This window comes from Acinonyx jubatus, chromosome B3 (genome assembly GCF_027475565.1).
Source record: "Acinonyx jubatus isolate Ajub_Pintada_27869175 chromosome B3, VMU_Ajub_asm_v1.0, whole genome shotgun sequence".
Classification (NCBI taxonomy): domain Eukaryota; kingdom Metazoa; phylum Chordata; class Mammalia; order Carnivora; family Felidae; genus Acinonyx; species Acinonyx jubatus.
In genome coordinates this window covers 66,438,637-66,454,423 of record NC_069386.1, presented here as the reverse complement: position 1 = coordinate 66,454,423, position 15,787 = coordinate 66,438,637, and the positions used below count along the sequence as shown (strand labels likewise).

The 15,787-nt window shown below is 37.1% G+C and overlaps 1 protein-coding gene across 9 annotated transcripts in view; it reads right to left on the bottom strand.

Annotated features, from left to right (window-relative positions):
* ZNF770 (zinc finger protein 770) overlaps positions 1 to 15,787 on the bottom strand; it is a 59,292-nt gene that overhangs the window by 32,542 nt on the left and 10,963 nt on the right. For 7 of the 9 annotated variants that reach the window (XM_053224199.1, XM_053224205.1, XM_053224202.1 and 4 more), the window contains exon 1: positions 8,153 to 15,450. The exons of the other annotated variants lie outside the window; for them this stretch is intronic. The gene's annotated coding sequence lies outside the window, so the exon portion shown is untranslated. Of the gene's footprint in view, positions 1 to 8,152; positions 15,451 to 15,787 lie in introns of those variants that run through there. 9 annotated transcript variants of the gene reach the window in all.

Sequence of the window (15,787 nt, the reverse complement as noted above, 5' to 3'; positions counted from 1 at the left end):
GAAAATACAAATTCCTAAATTCTGTCCCTGGAAATTCTGATTTAGTAGCTTAGGAATAGGACCAAGGCACCTGTGTTTTTAAAAAGCCTTGTTGATTTGCTGTTGGGGTGGTTCGAGGGCCGCTGCTTCATCCCCTAGTGCCTCTCCTAAATCAACAGTGAGGCTGGACACGTTCTGGTGCAGGGGCCTGGAGACGCTGGAGGACCTACCTGTGACTTCACAGTCCGCACAAAATGCCCCCCTCTTGGCCCCTGTAGATTCTCCAGGCTCATCGGCCTCTCTCACGTGGTGGCAAAGCTGGCCAACTGGGAAGGGTGCTAAAGCAAAACATGTGAATGTACTAAGGTAGAGGGAACTGTTTTCAGCAAGAACTGGACTGGCTTTATAGTTGAAAAGAAGGAGACTTTGGGGTAGTGAATGGGAAGGAGGACACGAACCTCCCCCCACCCTGCTCCTCAGGAGTATAGATCAGTAATAAAGACAGTCATTAAACTGGTTCTAAGGAGCAGGTCCTGCTAAGTGCAGACCTTTTATTAGGCTGAGAGACTTTGAAGTTTAGGGGCCAAAGGACATCCCTGTTTAGGACCACAGAGGAGTAACTGAGGGGCCACCAGTGTAGTGTCCTCTCTGCCGATTTTTCTCCAGGTGAATCAACTTCTCCTCTAAGTAAATATTTAGCAGATATATTAAGTATACTTGTTTAAAGAGGCACAAATCATTGACCTGCTTCATGCATCCCCATGTTTTGGGTCTGCCCTATCTCTCGCACCATGCCAACGTCACCTTTCTTCTCCTCCAAATCTTTGCACATGTAATCCCATTGCTTGGAATACTCTTCTGCTCTCTCTGATCCTCTTTCCCCTCACCTATCTTATTAGTCTTGCAGGTCTCAGCTTAAGCATTCCTTTTTTGGGAGGCTTCCCTAACATAGAGGTTACAGACTCTTAGTGCATGTCCTGACAGTTCTCTGTTGTAGCACTCATCACATTTTATTGTTACTACATATCTATTTGCCTGTTTCCCCCTAAAGTGTGAGCTCAAGGAAGATAAGGACCTTTTCTGTCTTGTCCCTCACTGTTTCCTTACAGGAATCCAAGGTTTGTTAAATATGTATGGGGATTAGGGCACCTGGGTGGCTCAGTCGGTTGTGTGTCCAACTCTTGATTTCTGCTCAGGTCATGATCTCATGGTTGTGAGATGGAGCCCCGTGTTGGGCTCTGCACCAACAGCGTGGATCCTCCTTGGGATTTTGTCTCTCTCCCTCTCTCTCTGACCCTACTCTGCTCACACGCTCCCCCACCTCAAAATAAATAAATAAATAAACATTTAAAAATATATATGTATGAGATCGAAAGAGCTGAGGATGTGAGGTTGTGTGCATAGTGAGCTCCTCACTTAGAACAATCAAAGGTTGGGACTGGAACTGTGATCAGTTCACAGGAAATCCAGTGGATAGAATCCCTAACTTTACCAAAGCCCAACTTACTTTATGCAGATGATGATACCAAGAATCCCGAGATGAGAATCAAGAGCACAAGGTGTGCGATTTTTGGCCAGTTGCTTGATGCCTATCTATCTCTCAGAGCTTTTCTGAGTAGCAAAGGAAAGTGTAGGAAAGTACTTTAAAAACAATGTGAGTGCACAGTTGTGGAGACATAGAATGTGTGGGGTCATCTCTACAGGGCTGTGGTTGGGACTAAGAGGACATATTCTGTTTCCTATTTTTCCCACCTCAAGCCATATGTCTGGTCAAGTCAGCACAGTCAGTACAGTGGAGCCCTCATCAACCCCCACTCACCACCACCATTATCTGGTTGATTAATACTGTTGGTGTGTTATTGCAAGGGAAAGGGGAGGAGGAGAGAGAACAAAGTAGCAGCGTTTGCTGGGGTAAGAATGTGGTGGATCTGTCAAAAACACTTTCCAGATTCCTCATTCTCTAGGGGATAATTTTTTTTGCTGGTATTTTGAGATCTCAAAATTAAATACCTGTACCAGGACTGCCATCTCCAAGGTGACAGTGCTAGAAATCTCCATTGGCTTCTTAACAGGAGAAGTTTTAAATAATACTTGCCTTAACGAAGCACCATATGGATAACATTTTAGCACAGGTAGTCAAATGGTGGAAGAAAAAAAAATCAACTTAAAAAAACAAGCGAAAGCATTTCACAATACATACATATACCGAATCATCACATTGTACACCTTAAACTTACTCAAAGTTATATGTCGATTTCATCTCAATAAAACTGGGAAAAAAAGTAAAGAATTAGGATTGCCAGATATAGCAAATAAAATTATTTGGGACATATATTAAGAAATTATTTATTATTTATATCTGAAATACAAATTTAACTTGGTGTCCTATATGTTATCAGGCAACTTTTAATAGAAAGCATCTCCTTTTTCCCTAAGTTCTGTTCTAATTATTCCATAGTGAAAAATTAAATGTTCTTAAAAATATTCGTTCTGTAGTATCATTGATTATGTGAGTTGAATGCTATCATTTTGTGTCTTTAGAATTACATTTTCCTTCAAAATAGCCATTCTTTTTTACTCATAATTTCATACAGGAGATTAAGATTTAACATATCTATTCAGTTATTTCATGTATTTTTTTGGGCTGTGTCTTAACCTTAAATCAATAAGGATTTTGATCAGTTTGGTCATTTTATTGTATTATATAGTTCAGTACCATTTATTAGTATGTTTTATTTGGAGGCAAATAAATTGCAAGTTTACATAGTGGAAAATCATGAGCACTTCATTTCATTCATTCTGCTCTGCGTTCAGTGCGATTGTTTTTTACATTATTATTACTTTGAGAGAGAGAGAGAGTGTGCAAGTAGGGGAGAGGGGCAGAGGGGGAGAGAGAATCTTAAGCAGGTTCAACGATCGGCACAGAGTCCAATGCGGGGCTTGATCCCACAACCCTGGGATCATGACCTGAGCCAAAATCAAGAGTCGGACACTCAACTGACTGAACCACCAGGTGCCCCTATATTATTTTATTTTTTATTGAAAGTTTCAACTGTATACAAAAAATAGGAGTATTTTTATGAACTTCCATGTATCATCAGTCAGCTTCAACAGTTATCATCTCATGGCCAGTATTATTTTATCTGCACCTTTACCCATTCTGCCTCACCTCCACTTCTTCAATGATTTCAGAGCAAATCTCAGACATCAAAACATTTCATTGGTAAATATTTTGGTATATATCTGTAAAAAGATAAAGATCCAGAAAATGTATGTGCAATACTATAATTATACCTAAAACAATTAATAGCATCTCTTTAATATTATAAACTATCTAATAAGGGTTCAGATTTCTCTGATCGTCTCATGATTTTTTTATATGTGTGTATTGTTTTGGATCAGACACTAGATAGGATATTGATAGGTTTCTCCCTCCCTTATTTATTGAGGAAATTTGGTTATCTGGTTGAGGCTTCTACATTCCAGATTTTAAAAATTGTATCTCTATAGTATTATTTAACATGGCTTTCTGTCCCTGTACTTATAAACTGGTAGTTGGATATGGAGATGTAATCTAATTCAGGTTAAATTTTTTTTGCAAGAGTTCTTCGTAGATGGTGGTGGGTAATATGTGGTATATAATATCCAGTTGTCTCTCTTTTTGTGATACCAGATGATCATTGCTTAGATCCATTATTTAATTAAAAAAAATGCTTTGATGATCATTGCTTAGATCCATTATTTAATTTAAAAAATTTTTTTTAAGTTTACTTATTTATTTTGAGAGAGAGAGAGAGAGAGCATGCATGCATGCACAAGCAGGGGAGGGGCAGAGAGAAGGACAGACAGAATCCCAAGCAGGCTCCACACTATCAGTGCAGAGCCTGATGTGGGACTTGAATGCACAATCTGTGAGATCATGACCTGAGCCGAGATCATGCCTTACCGACTGTGCCACCCAGGCTCCCCTACCTACATCCATTATTTAATTAGAAGTCTGCAAAATGGTGTTTGTTTTACTACATTATTCTTTTTCTATTTATTATTGAGAAATAATCATCAATTCTTTTGTTTCCTTGAGGTATATTTCATAAGGCTAAGTCAGTATCATAGGTCAGTCCCCTGGAAACAGACTTTGAGGTGGAGATTGCCTGTCAGAGGTGGGTGATACATGATGAAATTTTTGGGGTGATAGTGGGGTCCTCAGGAGCCAATGGCCAAGAAAGAATTCTTGAGCCATCTTTGGTGCCAAAAGGTGATTTTATTAAAGCATGGGGACAGGCCTCATGGGCAGAAAGAGCTACCCCAGGACCATGGCTTCCTAGAGAAAGACTTTTCTTACCTTTTGATTATTTGGGCTGCAGATTTCCCTATTCTGTTTTCTCTTTTAGTTTTTATCCTGCTTTTCTGTCTAATAGTTCTTGCAACTTTCTGGTCTGATACTAGCTTTTCTTGTTGTCTGGCTATATTAATAATTATGAATTTTTAATTAATTATTAATTATTTAATTATGGTATTAAGAGGATGGTTTCAAAATGGCAGTTTGAGCACATGCATCTACCTCCATTTCTTCCCAATGTCATTAAAATTCATATTTATTAATATACACTGAAAAAATATTGTTTTTCAGTAAAAAAATAAAATCTAAAAAAAAACCCCCAAAACTTGACAGTTTGTTTTTGGTTATATTTTACTCATACATCTACTTGTATTCAATTTTGCATTTACTTAGGAACTCCAAAGTGCCATTGATGGGGTTTTGGAGTGATGGGGGTTAGGAGCTGATGGCCAAGAAAGAATTCTTGAAGACATCTTTGGTGCAAAAAAGGTGATTTTATTAAAGCATGGGGACAGGACCCGCAGAAAGATCTGCACTGGGGTTTTAAAGAGTAAATGGTTATATACTATGGAATTGGGTGAGGTAAAGACAAAAGGGAGGTCTTCAGAAGGAGTTGATATGCTAAAAAGGATTCAGTAGATACCTGACGCCTTGCTATTGTCAAGCTAAAGTTGTTTTTCTTCTAGTAAGTCATTAATATTATGACAGTAGGGGGTTCCTGGAGAAATATTATACTCTGTATTTGCCGTAAATATTTGTCAACGGGGTGCAGGTTATAAGGAAATTTAATTTTACCTGCCATTTCTTTCTTGCCTTTGTTCCCCCACATCACTAGTGAGCGGAGAGTGATATTAGGACTCCAGGAAACTGAGTATATAGGTTTCTGGAGATTAGGCTCTTGATAAGATTGCCTTTTTCTTGTAATTTACTAAGACATATGTACACTGATGAAGACTCATGTCTTGCATTACTATGATCTCTATCAGTTAACCATTTGTTTTCTTTCCTTTCCTTTGTTCTTGGGCACCCGGGAGTGCCTGAGGAATATCACACATGTCCCACCGGGGGAGGAGTGCTAGCTTGTGCTTTGCCCTCAGCTTGCCTTATGGTCGGGCAACACCATGAACTGTGCTCTTTTCATCTGTTGCTGGCCTTCTGCTTGAGTTCTGATTCTTGGCCAGATAGCTTAACTCACTCACTATTGGAACTAATAATACACTCAGATACACTTTTTTTGATTAATGCTTATTTGACCGGTGGATATTTTAGAAGGTTAGAGAAGGCATAGTTGGATTGCAAAGCTCAAGTGATGATTCCTGCATTTTCAGAATCAGAGTGTATAGGATATTCTTAATTTAATCTCATATTAGAAGACAGTAACCTTATAGGATAGAAGACAATAATCCTTATAGGATAAGTGGATGTTATTCAGATGAAGATGTGCTATCCATGTGGTTTGAAGTGTTAGGGTTCTGAGCTAATGGCCAAGGAAGAATTCTTGAGACATTTTTGATGTGAAAATGGTGTTTATTAAAGCACAGGGACAGAACCCTGCACTGGGATTGTGAGGAGCAACTGATTATACACTTGGGAGTTGGGGAGGTAAAGATGGGGAAGTTTCTAAAAGGACTTTCATATGTTAAAGAAGACTTACAGGATCCTGGAGGCCTAGCTATGGTCAAGCTAAGGTTGTTTTTCCCTCTAGCAAAGCATTAACATTAAGACAGTTGGGAGTTCCTGGAGGAATGTGCTTGTCTCCAGTATTTGTCAGTGGGCTGCAGGTTATAAGGAAATTTAATTTTATCTACATTTCTTTTGCCTTTCTTCTCCACATCACTATTGGTACTGGGAAATACAGGTTTGGGATGAAGGAGAGAATTCAAAGAAATGCTGCATGGGTCACAAGCCTCACCAGCTGTTTTCATACCATCAAATGAGAGAACAAATGCACATGTACTTATGCTGACGCCAGAACACCTTGAAAAGAATTTCTTGGAAGAGTGAGGATCTTAACGTTGAAGATAGTTTAGTAGCTTTCTCTAGATTTCGGAAAGGTTCGCATCTATACGCGCCATAGATTCTTATCCAGGAGATGGGTTCAATAGCTAATAGCTTCTCCCAGTACTTTCTAGCCCCAGGAGTCAGTAATTTAGTGTACTTAAGTAGGGATCTCCTTGACATTTTTGCATTGAATCTCAGAATAAATAGGTAATAGTGTGTCTATATAACTTGCTAACATGTCATTTAGGCCGCCTGAGGGCTGTAGTAAATTGCTCTGCCACCTTTTTAAGTGAATATACAAATGCTAAGCATCAGTGATGAGATCATCCTGTATTTTATTTTATTATTCTCCCCTATGGTGCTGGGAAATGAATTGCTTATGAGAGAGAGGGAAGGATTGGCTTAATAACCTGTAATCAGATATGCCACACGGCACTTGTGAACTTCCTTTTCCCCTATTTTAGCCACCTTTTATCTCAAGAAGAACAATTGATTCTCAAAGATGGGAAGGGTGGAAGTAATCCTTGAATGTAAACTGCCCACAGGAATTAGACACAAGTGAGAATAAAACCTGGGAATAAACTTGTGATGGGTGACTATCTGTCCATTCTTTCCGAAGGGTACCAAGGGACAACTAATAATGACATGAACACACATCTTACTGTTCTAAATATTTTACTACTAATAACTTATGCTTATAGCAACTCCATGAGGTAGACATTGGTATTATCTCCATTTTATGGATGAAGGGGCTGAAACACAGGGGTTAAGTGATTAGCCCTCGGTCACACAGAGAGTACAAGATAGTATGCTAAACTGCCTCTAATTTAATACTGATTTCCTGACTGTATTTGAGTTTGTTCAATACTATGTTTCTAGGGAAGACTTAATCGGTTTTTGAGAAAACATGGCATTTGGTCCAGTTTCAAATTAGGAAGACTCTTTGGCTCAATCTTTTAGTCTCTAAGAGTCCCTCAGAGCCTTTACTTGGATAATTAGTTGCGAACAATATCAATTATATCTAAGTGGACAAATTTAATTACTACAGAAGACCAATTGATTTTTTTAATTATCATTGATTGCTCAGTGGTTATCTCAATGTAAAGATTGGTACTTTCTGAATCTTTCATTTAATTGGTTTATTAAGTAGTTCAAAGTTTGACATTAAAGTAAGAGAGGTGAATTTTCCTCCTGCTCCCTTTTTATCTCTATGAAGGATAAACATCACAGAAGCCTAAGACATTCAACAACAAAATAATAACAGGAACAACAATTAATATTAAATTTCCTGTGGGTTTTTGGGGATATTTTCATTTTCTGTTTTAGTAGATTTTTTTGGAGGCAGTGATACCTTAGTTTTTCTAATGGTGAAGATGGAACCTGCCATGTTAGCTGGGGTACCATGATGCTGATATTTTTATCCTTAAGTCAAATTCACAGTGAAGCCAGCTAAGATCATAAGGATTATTCGAAATTGATGTGGATTTAGAGAGAACTGGATTCTACACTTTACTCTATCCTTACCCCTACTCCTCACCTCAGTAATAGCTGGCTGTGTGATTTCATTTTCCTGTCTAATTGTCTTATCTTTAAAATTGGGATAATCACATTTGTCCTCTTTATTACACAAGCAAGACTGTGACAGTGCTCTAAAAATATCACAAATGTATGTAAATTCAAGAATCATTAATATTTAGAGATAACCATATTTGCATTATTTTGCTATAGAAATATTGTCTGACACTAAGTGTATCAGTTATCTATTGCTGCATAAGAAATCACCTCAAACCCATTGGCTTAAAACAGCCATTTATTAGTTGCCATAAGCCTTACCCATCAGCGGGGTGGATTGTGCTGGTCTGTGCCAGGCTCAGCTCTTCTTGGTCTTGCTTATGCATCTGTGCTAAACTGGTGGGTTAGGATGTCTCCAGTGGGGACGATTTGGCTCTTTTTCACAGGATCTCTCATTCTTCAGCAGGCTAGCTCAGAGTTATTCTCAGGGCAAAGGAACAGGAACAAGAGAGTAAGTGAGGGTGCATAATGTCTCTTGAGGCCTCCGTTAACTGTGACACCCCCTCATATCAACCACATTCTAGAGGTCAAGTTGCAGGACAGTTCAGTTCAAGAGGTGGGACAAATAAATGCCACATCATGATGGGAAGAGATGTACAGACATGTAGTAAGAAGGGGGAAAATAGGAGTCATTTTTGTAATTGATCTATTCTACTAATTGAGTCACTTATATTCAATTTAAACCCTTAATTATTTTTATTTCTTTTACTAGGACAGCGATTTTTGACCTTTTTGATTTTTATGTCACCATGTTATGTATCTCTTATATAAACGCGTATATTCATTTCCATGGCTTGTTGCCCATGCATAAATATAACATAAGGCATTTGAATATATTAGCAATTATTGTGACCAGCAGGTAAGAACCTGGATAATTTATTAGATATACTATTATTTACTAACTCTTATTTGTTATATTAGCATTTGCATAAGGAAATAAAACAGAAGATCTGATTAAAATAATTGTCAGAGTTCTGAAGCCCAGTGTTTTGCTCTACTGGATTCTCTATTACACTGAAATGATTAGCGAGCTTCATTACTGGTCCTATAAATAGTCAGATTAAATGAAGAATTGAGACAATATGAATTGAAAATTCAGATTTCTAGCCCTGCCCTCAAGAAATTTTGTTTTGGCTTTGTTTTATTTTGTTTGAGCTAAAATAAGCCTCACTGGATGTCTCCATTGATTCAATTCCCTAAGTGTGTGTTTAACTCATGATTTCACTTGGATTTAGGTATTTGGCTATATGATGCCAAACATCTGGATGTTTTTTTCTCAGCAGTGCCAAATATTCATCTATGGGGAGGAATGATCTGACTTTAGCATTTAGTTGGCATCTTTATATATACTTTTCAATCAGATACACTATCTCACCAGGGCAACTCCAGAAGTTTGGTTCAAAAGGATGTATTCCTGATTAAGTTTAATTCTATTAACTGTAAATATAAAGCTATCTGAATTACACACAGGCACTGGGCAATATCCTGGAGATTCTAACATTCCCTTTCTTTATGTTGGCATCATGTTCAGGAACATTTAAAATATATTGCCATAACATTTTCTAAATGACTGTATTGTAATTTAATGTTATATTTGGCAAACACAACCGAAAATACAGCAGCTAATCGTGTAAGCTCATTTTATTTGCATACCATTGTTAACCACTTTCATGTAGTACTTACCAAATGTGTCAGATTATTACGATCTATTTAATGACTTAATGGATGAGGTACATTGTTCTTAAATTCAATTATACCCTTTGCACCTCTAGAATTAAGGTCACGTCAGCATTTCTATTATATAAGTGACTGGGTTTAGCAGTTTTTAACTGAGCTATAAAAATTGGCTTCCAAATCAAATCTTAGTAATAAAGGTCACTGCCTGGGGGAATTCCCCCCCCCCACCCCCAATTTAGAATACATAAATTTTAAGGTGCATCTCCTGCTTTTTAAGACAATCTTTTAGGAAAAATTCCATTATGGTCTTCATATGGCAGAAGGAAAAGTGCTTAATTTCCTGTTTGCTTTATAAGACTAGGTTTTTCTTACTTGCTGAGTAACAATCATCTCTTAGACCATGTGGCTTTTAATACACTCTCTACTACTTCTTGCCTGTATGACCTTGAGCTCTCGCTTAGCTACTTTGTGCCTCAATTTGCTTACCTGGAAAATGGATTATTAATGTTACTTGCCTCATAGAGTTGTAGTGAGGATTAAATGACATAATATACACATATGTTTGGGACAGTACATATTAATTGCTCAACAAGGGTTAACTTTTATTACCATCAGATAAGAGGTTTAATATGAGTCCATTCAGCATTAAAGAAACTTCTGAAAAGAACAGGCCACTGAGGTGAGATTTGGCATTTACTGAGAAGTCCAGAAGAGGCTATTGCTATTAGGTAATGATCACTCCATGTCAATAGATTTTTTCTTTTAGAAATGGGTGAGATCCCACTAAGGGATGAGTGAGATCTCCTCGGGGGAAGAATGCAAAGAGGGAGGTTGAAGGAGCCAGGACCAAGCTCTGAGGAAGAAATGAGGCTAAAGGGTCTGTGGGAGGAAGAGTGAACAGGAAGTGAAGGTGTATCAGTACTGCAGAGCAAGAATTGTGGTTCTTATGCAAACGATTATCAAAATCAGTTGGAGGGCTTATAAAACTCAGAAGGGCCTGGAGTTTCTTACTCAGCAGGACTAGGATGGTGCCTGGGAATTTGCGTTTCTTTTTCTCTAATCTTTTTTTTTTTTTGAGAGACCGAGAACGCATGAGTGAGTGGGCCAGGGGCAGAGAGACAGAGGGAGAGAGAAAATCCCAAGCAGGCTCCACTCTGCCAGCACCGAGCCTGGCGCAGGATTCAAACCCATGAACGATGAGATCATGACACTTTCAGTATGCTAGGTTATAAATGGTCATCATTCATCATTCCAGAGAACTAGAGCAGAGTAGGAATAAAGGAGGATTTCTAAAGACTGAAATGAAAATAAAAATCATTATTGTTATTCATCCCCAGATTTGCTTAGGAAGAGGATAAGAGTGTACTAGGTGAATTATTGCCCCTGCAGGGGACAACATGTTGCTAATGAAACACTCTAGGCAATTCCCTGCAACTGCATATAAATTACAAGAAGATGGACATATTTTCCTGAATGCAGGAAAGCGGCCGCTCTTTTCAAGTCTTAAAAAAATAATTCATTGATATTTTTGGTTTTGCATTGACCAAGGCTCAGTTTGTTCCTGAATAATTTACAGAGAAGTTCTCCACTAAAAATTGGAAAAAGGCTGATCCACTGACGGAAAAATCTGCTTTCCTCTATCTGTGTTCAGGGCAAAATCACTGGTTTCTTAGTTACCATGACCTCCTGTTTTGTCAGGGGGCAGGTCAATATGTGAGAAACCCCACACAGAAATATTATAGTGGGGATATCACACATGACTCTGTGCAGACCCCTCAGCACAGATGTGCCATATTGCAAAAGACTCCAAAAAATAAAATAAACCTGATGGGATTCAAAAGCCCTTGGGAATGGGGCGCCTGGGTGGCTCAGTCAGTTAAGCGTCTGATAGGCTCAGGTCATGATCTTACAATTCATGGGTTTGAGCCCCACTTTGGGCTCTGTCCTGACAGCTCAGAGCCGGGAGCCTGTTTCAGATTCTGTGTCTCCCTCCCTCTCTCTCCCCCTCCCCTGCTCATGCTCTGTCTCCTTCTGTCTCTTAAAAATAATAAGTAAACGTTTAAAAAAAAAAGCCCTTGGGAAGGTACTAATTAATATTTTTTTAGAAAATTTAATTTCAGTATGTGTTATCTAACCACTGAAAAATAATATCTAACCAATTCAATTAATTGGCTAAGTTTTCACCTCTATTAAAATTTTTTGGACTGTTCTATTTGATCTGATTCAGGACGAAGTTGTTTTTCTCTTTGACATAACACAGATGACATTCATACAATTACAATCTGTTGTTTTCATTCTGCCATTATACACACGGAATCCTAGAGCTGGAAAGTCCTGCAGAACTCATTCTTATGAGCTAATATTTAATGTGCAAACCACTCTGTTTAAGTGAATTTCCTTTTCTTCAAAAAGTACACAGCCTCTGATGGGCTAAAATCTAAATCAAGGAGAATGCTATTGTTTAGAGTCCTTGCTAGGCAGACAGATCAAAGTTAAAGGAATCTAATGGGGTAGAGGAGATCCAATATAAAACTCTGGAAAAAACAAGAAGTAAGATTGTAGAGGAGAACCATCTAACTATTGGTCTATTATCCATTTGTTTGAGATATATAAAAATATCTAAGCATAGTTTAAGATAACTTGAAATATTTATTAACAAAGAACAAGCACAGTTGACACCATTCAGGATTGTAGAGAATAGATGATTTATGCCCTGATTTACCATGAAAAAAGAAATTAGAAATATATCAAATTCCTTTTCAAAATTCAATTAATGGCTAAAGAAGAATATACAGCATAGTTGCTCAGGAATCTCAAAGCTGGTATGATTTCTGAAAAAACCTGGCATATATCAACTGACCAGAAACCATCAACATCAAGTATATAATGGGGATTTACATTGTGTGGTGATCCATATTATATAAGTAGCATAAGAAATTAAGAAAGGCGATGATACAGTATCTTAGAAAATCATAACTACTGTTCCAGAAATTCTATTTAACCAAATTAACTGGAGCAGTAGCTATCATAAATACTAGGAAGAATTTTTTTTTCTTAAAATTCTACTGCGTTAAGTATAGTTCAACTGGAAAGGAAAATGCAGTATTAAAATAGAATTGTGTACAAAGTAGAGGGAGATAAATACCATAAATCCATAAGTATGCAGAAGACTGCCTAGGGACCCCAAGGGAAGTGTTCATATAAATGGTGTCCCCTGCAGCTGGGCATCCTCACACTACCAGTGCAGTGGTAAATTAATCAAGGAGCTTCACAATTAAGCTTAATGTTTATTGATCAACAATGAATTCTACTCAATGGCAGGTGCAGTGAACGATGATAGTTTGGTGAATTTACAGAGAATGCTATGAAATCTAAAGATGTTTTTAATGTTTATTGATTTTTGAGAGAGAGAGAGCAAGGGAGGGGCAGAGAGAGACAGGGAGACAGAGGATCCAAAGCGGGCTCTGCTCTGACAGCAGAGCCTGCCAGGGGATTTGAACTCACTAACTGCGAGATCATGACCTGAGCGAAAGTTGGACTCAACTGACTGAGCCATCCAGGTGCCCCTAAAGATGTTTGTAATGTTACAGTCAGAGTATATGATATTGTGTGATTTCATACTATAATCGAAGAAAAATATCTAATCATAAAACAAGGGACAAAATAATATATGTGCATAAACCTTCCCATCCCTTTCTTTAAGAAAAATTGTTCATCCTTTTAGTCCCAACTCTGATGATTCTTCCTTTGTGAAGCTTTCTCTTACTCATAGGAGCAAATATAATACTTCTGTGACCCCAGAGTATGTGCATATACTTATAGTATTGCACTTACTCTATTTCATTTTAATTAATAGTATGTGTTAGTTTTTCTATTTATTAATATAATGAGAGTTCCATGGAACCATGTCTTATTTAGTTTTGTAGAACTAGGCACAGAGCAGGTCCATAAAAAGTGTATTAAAGGCATGAGGTTCGTCAATATATGAGAACAAGAAATGTTCATGATATCTATTGATACTTTTAATTCCAAAGACAAATGGGCTCACAGGCAAAATAAATCTCACAGATCAGATTTCTGTTTACCAAAACTACCTGCTTGTTAGATTAAATTATTCAGGAATCATCAAAGACAAAACTCTAAGAAATCTTGAAAAGTTGGAGGAATCATCTATCAAAATTGAAGATGATATTGGATAGATATAAGAGCCAATAACAGCTTGTTAATCTTTGATCAGATCCTGCACCCAAAAAATAGGCGAAGAAAATTTAGGGAGCAAGGGAGTATCTACATTTAAAAAATCTATGTTTATGCTAATATTTAATTTGGAAAAATGTAACATTTCTTTTTGTATTTAATTGGATGGGAGATAGTGAAGAGAAAAACTGTTGACTCTAAATTATTGTGGGCTCAGTTCCTCTCCCTATGACCTTGCCTGGCCACACTGATACCTGGTGATGTTGCATGTGTTCCCCTTTAGGATGATAAATATATTAGAGAGGGAGAATTTAAAAACTTAACTCAATATCCAAAAGTGCCAAAAACATGAAATAAGGGTTCAACAGTGGGGAGTATTATTTGTTATGAATATTAGTAAAATTACTGTTTTATTGATTACTTATCCAAAGCTGTTACAGAAAGAAGTGTTTCTAAGCTAAGTCTTTTAAGTGCTATTTAAAGGTTTGCTCTTTTCAGTTACAAATGACACATTTGACTTGTCAAATGAAAACACTTGATAGTTTTGCCAGCACAGTAGCCTTGCCGCCATCTTGGTAGTGTATTTCACGGGAGACAGTTTAAACAAGGGGGTGCGGCCCTGGAATGATGTTTTGCTTCTGCTCTTTGCCAACTATATCACCTTGGGCAGTTATTTGAGCTGTGTCAGAGTTCTCATATACAAAATGATGATAATCAACTACTTCGTGAGGCTGTTATGTCAATGAAATTATGTGTACAAAAGCACCTGTAAACTGTAAAGTACCATATAAATGTTAATTATGATTATAGCCTCATCTACCATAATATCAGAACCATGTCATGGAATACGGAAGGCCTATTTCCTTTTTCCAAATGAGCTCCTCTGCAACACAAGTAGTGGTGATCTTTTTCATTTGCTTAGTCATTTTCTCCCCCCAATTTCTTTTTTTGTGGTAAAAGACATATAATGTAAAATTTACTAACTTAACCATTTTTAAATGTATAGTTTAATGGTATTATGTACATTAATATTGTTGTGCAACCATTACCACCATCCATTACCAGAATTCTTTTATTTTACAAAATTGAAACTCTATAACCAATTAAACAATAATTCTGCATTCCCCACTTCCTGCTTCCTTGTTGTGTTAGTTTTTTTTTTTTTTTGAGATAATTTAAAGTTCTAATGCTGCTCCCACCTTATCCCTAACACAAAATTCATTACCAATTAGAAATACAATGGTGATAATCTCAATTTTATCTACTACCTTCATTGTTTTGGTCCTGGTAAGAAAAATAGTCAGAAGATGTAGTCTACTGTAATATAGACCTTGCATGATAGGAGAAATTTGCCACATGTAAAAAGGCTGGACATAGTAAGTCTTCTGAAAATGTATCCTAAGGAAATAACAGGGGAGGTATACAGAGTTATCTGATAATGGGAAAAAATATAAATAGACCTTCTAAATTCTCACCAATTGCAATTTAAAAATTGATGGCATAGGGGGTTGGGTGGCTCAGTTGGTTAAGTATCTAACTCTTGATTTCCGCTCAGGTCATGATCTCATGGTTCCTTGGATCGAGCCCCACATCGAGCTCTGTGCTGGCAGCAGGTGTCTCCCTCTCTCCCTGCCCCTCCCCTTCTCATGCTCCTCTCTCTCTCTCTCTCTCTCTCTCTCAAAATAAACTTAAAAAGAATTGATGGCATATACATACAATGAATAGCATATAACCACTAAATATCTCCTTATGGAATGATACTTAAAATATGGGGGTATGGTCACACTACAGTATTAAGTTAAAACAATTTTAGTAAATAATATTATGATATTACATCAATTAAGTAATAAAAATTATATATATAATTATGTTATATATATATATATATATATATATATATATATATATATATATCCTAGTAGGTATACAGAAAATGTTAATGACAATCTCTGGGTGGCAGAATTATTAGTGATTTTAATTTCTTCTTTGCAATTTTTTATGTTTTGTAGTTTTTTCAATGAC